General features: G+C 43.5%; 1 long non-coding RNA gene across 1 annotated transcript; it reads left to right on the top strand.

The window, feature by feature from the left end:
* The first annotated feature begins 1,347 nt into the window (after positions 1-1,347).
* LOC120473642 (uncharacterized) lies at positions 1,348-3,688 on the top strand. Its single transcript, XR_005621637.2, has 2 exons — positions 1,348-2,416; positions 3,236-3,688. It is a non-coding gene; the product is annotated as an uncharacterized LOC120473642 (long non-coding RNA).
* The last annotated feature ends 2,377 nt before the right edge of the window (positions 3,689-6,065 follow it).

The following is a 6,065-nucleotide window of genomic DNA, read 5'->3' as shown; positions in this document are numbered from 1 at the left end:
AACGAGAATTGATGAAGGTTAGTGGAGTGAAAGCTCAAGCTGATGTATCGCGTAGAGCAGGTACTGGGCAAAAGCAAGACCCCTTAGCGGCAAGCCCCTTGACAAGTACGACTAGCACTCCTTCGCGGTTGGAAAGTTTCAAGTCACCCTCCGAACTTAGAATAGAGCCTGAAAACCCAGTCAAGGTGAACATAGGCGCCTCATCGCCCCACTTTTCGAACGATGCAGATGCTAATTCTGCTGAATCTATATCAGTTAACCTCCCTATGTCTGCTGTGAACCCTTCAGGCATCCAGAGAATAGTGATGGAACACATTGTGAGGACAAGTGATCCCGTGTCCCCACACAGTGCCTCAATCCGCCTGAAAGCTTTCTCCGTCAGGAGCCCTCGTCCAAACAATGAGCCTGACTTCGACACATGGAGGGCAAGTGTTGACTACTTACTAAACGATCCATCCCTTCTTGAGCTGCAGAAGACGCGGAAAATTCTGGACAGCTTGTTACCACCTGCTTCAGACATAATCAAACATGTGAACCCGAATGCTCCATGATCAGAGTGTCTTAGGCTGCTGGAGTCCGTCTATGGGTCGGTGGAAGATGGGGACGAATTATTAGCCAAGTTTATAAGCACCCTGCAGAATCCTGGCGAGAGGTCATCCACCTACCTTCACAGATTACATGTAATTTTGAGTGCTGCCATTAGACGGAATGGAGTTGCAGAAAGTGAAAGAGACCGTTGTCTGCTGAGGCAGTTCTGCCGCGGCTGCTGGGACAATGCCCTGATAGCTGATCTGCAGCTTGAGAGAAAAAAAACAGACCCACCCCCTTTTGCTGAATTAGCCATACTCATCCGTACAGTGGAAGATAAGCAAACATCAAAGGAGGAGAGAATGAGGAAACATTTGGGTACGAGTAAGCCCCAATCAGTTCCCCTTAAACTGCGTGCAGGAGCACACCAACAGTCTACTTATTGCAACACATCGGAGGAGGACACTGATTCCCCAGCTCTTGCTGCTCCCAAGCCGAAAGCCTCTAAGCAGAAGTGTAAAGTGCAACCCCCTGAAATGGTTGAAGTAGATATCTTGAAGAAAGAGATTGCAGCTCTCCAAAGCCAAGTTGCAGCCATTAAAACAGCTACTCATCAGGAAGTGAGAGAGCAAGCAGCGATGAGTGACCTCCAAGAACTGAAAGAACAGATAGCAGGGCTTAAAGTCCAAGTTGCTGCTTCTGGAGCCCAGAGATACCAGTCTGAAAGATCCCTCAGTCAGAGAAGGAACCTGACTAGACCAGGCGCAGAGGAGAACAGCAAACACAAACCTGACAGACCAAAGCACACCGAGATTAACCAGTTAACCTTCGGGCAACCGACGGCGCTCTGAAGCCCTCCCCCCCCCACTAGTTTAATGTTTATGAATGGATTTAACATGAAAGAAGATCATTAATCTTGGCAAACTATATATAATTTTAAAGGTCTAAGCCTCGGGCATCGATGTCAGTGCACTGTTTTTCGATGGAAAGCTTATAACAAATGTATTTCTTGCATTTAGGTAAGCAGTACACATAAAAACGCACGTAAACAAAAACGGAGTACTCACCATTATTTTGTAATGACGAGCCAGACACGCATCCACTGTTAAAAATTCCAGATTGAATGGAAAGCTGAGGGTCCACTGAATAACATCCCATAGAGCATTTTTTGTCCAAAGAAAAAATAATGTTGTAATATCCATGGTAATTCCTTTGTTTACATCGCGTTTCTTCAGGGTGAATATCATGCGGTTTTGTTATGCAATAAAATAGTCCATAGAAAACAGACTCCCGGTAGCAGACCCTTATATGGGTGTGTTGCTTAGAGTGTAATGAACAAATTACGACCGCGCACACACACACAAATACAAAGATAAGCGATATCTAGTTCAAAATATGCAAACACTGCAGTCCGTTTTTTTGACGTCATGATATGCACATCATATCATTCTGTCTTTATAACGAAAGCCAATAAAAGAAACGACATGATATGACTGGTAAAACATGTAGCCAACCAGTGCACGATTCCAACGATGCCCGGGAAGTTTGAATTTCTCACACGAACATATGTTTTTATTTGCTCTCCGTCCGGTAGAGGAGCTAAACTTCAGGCTCTGCAGAGCCACACCCACCGCGGTCATGTTTTGACAGGCCTGCTATAGCTAAGAGCTAAGATAACAAGCTAAGAGGTAGCTAACAAACATCTGTTCGTGCAGACATGCAGACTGTCATAAAATGATTTGTCAAAAGAAGTATTTTTCTGCTGAAGTAGTTATTCGAGATCACTCGAAGATGGATTATGTCGACATTGATGAGAAGATGAGTGATGAGAAGATCGTGACGACGGTGATAATTATGCTTGAGGGCGGAAAAGATTATCCAATTTTCGGTGAGTTGCTTTATACATAATTATGTAACATGCACACATTATACATTGTATGTGTGTCTGTGTGTGTGTGGGTGGGTGAGAGAGAGAGAGAGAGAGTGTGTTATTGTGTTTGGTTTCCAGTTGTTTCATACGGAAAATGCATTGTGTAAAGTTGTGTCTGAAAAGATTATGCTACTTTATATGCATTTATTTATTTGTATATATGTATTTATATGCGTTGTACGGTTATGCAGTTGTTTGCCGTTTTTTTCTGGCACATGTGGTGTGCTATCTGAAGGATGGAGGGGCTGGACACCTGTGCAATATACATTTTTTCCTAGCACACATACTGTATATTTTTACAGTCTAATATACATAATATTTATAGTACAAATGCAAATATTTGTACTGTAAATATGATGTATGTTGTACTGTAAATGTATATGTTGTATGTATATATATATATATATATATATATATATATATATATTGTTTTTTTTTTGTTTTGTTTTTTTTTTTTTTTGCAGAAATTGGTGGGAAGAATTGCAGAAAATATGTGCTATATAGGAAGGAGTTGTATGCTTTCAAAATGCCACATTCCTGTCTGATGGCCGGCCACCAGTGTGATTGTTGGTTCTTTGTCTGGTCATCCATATGAATGCTGTCTATATCACTGGCCATTGATTGTTGATTGAATGGATGAGCTTTAGTACGAATGCTGTGTAAACGACTGCCCATCAGTTTGATTGTTGAATGAATGGCCAGCTATATAGAAACTAAACAGAATTATTTACTTGACATGCAGTGCTAATTATCTTTCCATTCTTTCCCATGCAACAGCCATCAAGTTGAATCTTCAGATGAAGAATGGCATCCAAGCACCAGCCAGAGATGCAAGCTCTCAGTTTCTTCACTATTCTTCACTTTTTCCATACTTTTCAGAACATTGCAATTGACCAGAGGATGGTGGCATCAAAAGCTAGGAATGGACTAAAGCAATATATGAAGGCCAAGCCAACAAAGTACAGTATTTATATCACTTGTATTTTCTATTGCAAAGAACCTCAGTTATTTATTTTTTATATTTCATAATATTTTACTTATGTATTTTACATATATTTTTTTGTTCTGTTGTGCAAATAAATCACTTGCATAAAGTCTAATGGTTGTGTGTATTATTTTATAATTGCATTATTTTATGAATTGACTGAAATAGCTTGCAGTGCCCTGCATAACATTTGGTCATTAGGTTGCTTTTTGATGTATCCAAGGAGGTTTCTTGGTACCTGGACATAGTCTTGGAAAAAATATTGTAGGAATCTCATTTTTCATAATATCTTCCTCAAATTTGAAATATAAACTGATGAGACTTATGTCTTTCAATCAATTACCTAACTGGATTCCTACAGGTTTGTTTTCATTTATTTTTACATGAAATTGTAAAATATTACATGCAGTATAAATTATCTTCAAGACACTTTAAATTCTATAACTTTTTGTCTGTGTAAGTTTTTTCAACTTTAACAGTTGGGTAATACACTCTAAAGTGTCTTCTTTTTAAACATGTCTAAATTGTGCATGTAGTGCAAATAGTTGAGCAACTGCAAATATTTTAGTTTGGGCATGTTATTTCTGGGGATGTGCCTCAGGCAGGGGGAGGGAGAAAGGGAACTGACATAGTCTTGGAAAAAAGTTTGCAGGAACCCCATTGTTCATTATATCTTCCTCAAATTTGAAATATAAACTGATGAGACTTGTGGCTTTCAATCCTTTATCTATCTGAATTACTCCAGGTCTATTTTTATATATTTGTACATGAAATACTAAAACATTTTTGTGGCGCACATTATTTTTGAGGCACTTTTAACTTTTATAACTTTTTTTCTGTTTGAGCATTATCAAATCTGATTGATTGTTAGTAGAGTCCCAACTGTCTTCTTTCCAAAGATACCTTAATTGTGCCTGTGGTACACTGTTCTCAGGAGCTGTATTTATTGTTATCCAGGCATGTCATTTTCAGCTGTGAGCCCCCTTGTGGAGCTGAAGGTTAACAGGTTAAGACCAGTCGGCCTCGACCATGGAATTGTTTCCGTTGTGGGGATGACGGCCACTTAGCCATCAACTGTGAAAGTCCCCCAAATCCATCCAGAGTTGAAGAAAAGAGAAGGAAGCTGAGAGAAAGGCAGGCTGAGTGGGACTTCCAACAAGAACTTGCTGCGGAGCCTTTAAATTAAAGTCAGTCTCTGTGGCAGGGCTGATGGAGACTGAGAAAAGTAAACAACGCTGTGACAAAGTTCAGGGTTCACGGAGGTGATGGAAGAAGACAAGGGGTCGGCGAATACTGGAGCTCGTGTGTTTTATTAGATACACAAGTAATAATCTTTCCTCAGCACACTTGACAATATCTCAGTCACAACAGAACAAAACTCTTTCCCGCTGATTCACAGCTTCCTTTAGATTCCGATCAGGATCAATGAACCGCTCCAGTTCAGCACACGGGCACACAAGCTCCAGTCTCTCTCAATGATGTGTCCAACTGGCCCGCTTAAATCCTCTCCCAACGCCAATCACTGGAATTACAGACAGGTGTTTATCATTTGAACTTGACCCGCTTACTTCCCGCTCGACTCCTCCCCCGCTCTCCCGCCGCAGACAGCGCTAAACCACGCCCCCCCTTCCACATACCCCCACCGCCCGACTCAGGCCGGGGAGCCGTCCGGCCTGCAGCCTCCCCCCCCCCCCCTCCGGGAGAGAAAGTCAGCCACCGCCATCTGTGCACCCGGCCTGTGGATCACCTTGAATTTGAAAGGTTGTAGTGCCAGATACCAACGGGTGATCCGCGCGTTGGCATCTTTCATGCGGTGGAGCCACTGCAGGGGAGCGTGGTCGGTACAGAGGGTGAACTCCCGACCCAGGAGATAATAGCGGAGAGTGAGGACGGCCCATTTGATGGCTAATGCCTCTTTCTCAATGGTGCTGTACATCGTCTCCCTCTTAGAGAGCTTACGACTGATGTACAGCACCGGCCGCTCCTCGCCCTCTATCTCCTGGGTCAAGACCGCCCCCAGTCCTCTGTCCGACGCGTCTGTCTGCAGAGAAAAAGGAAGAGAAAAATTAGGAGCCTGTAACAGCGGGCCGCCACACAGAGCTGCTTTTATCCGGGTAAAAGCCTGCTGACATTGCTCCGTCCACTGGACGGTATCTGGCGCCCCCTTTTTAGTTAGATCAGTCAGCGGGCTAGCAAGGTCCGAATAATCAGGCACAAATCTCCTATAATATCCTGCCAGCCCCAGGAACTGTCTAACCTCCTTTTTGGTCTTGGGTCTCGGGCAGGTCGCAATCGCTGCTGTCTTGTCAATTTGGGGACGCACCTGCCCGTGGCCCAAGTGGAAGCCCAGATACCTGACCTCCACGCGCCCAATCGCACACTTCTTCGGGTTGGCCGTGAGCCCCGCCTTCCTCAGCGACTTGAGGACCGCTTGCAAATGCTGCATATGCCGCGGCCAATCATTACTATAGATGATAATGTCATCCAAGTACGCCGCAGCATATGCAGCATGCGGCCGTAGAATCCGGTCCATCAAGCGCTGGAAGGTGGCAGGTGCCCCGAACAAGCCGAACGGAAGGGTGACAAATTGGTGTAATCTGAACGGCGTCGTGAAAGCGGTCT

The sequence above is a fragment of the Pimephales promelas genome, chromosome 21 (genome assembly GCF_988280905.1).
Source record: "Pimephales promelas chromosome 21, fPimPro1.hap1.1, whole genome shotgun sequence".
NCBI classification, from domain to species: Eukaryota; Metazoa; Chordata; class Actinopteri; order Cypriniformes; family Leuciscidae; genus Pimephales; species Pimephales promelas.
The sequence above is the reverse complement of the archived record's forward strand: the minus strand, read 5'-3'. Positions and strand labels throughout refer to the sequence as shown.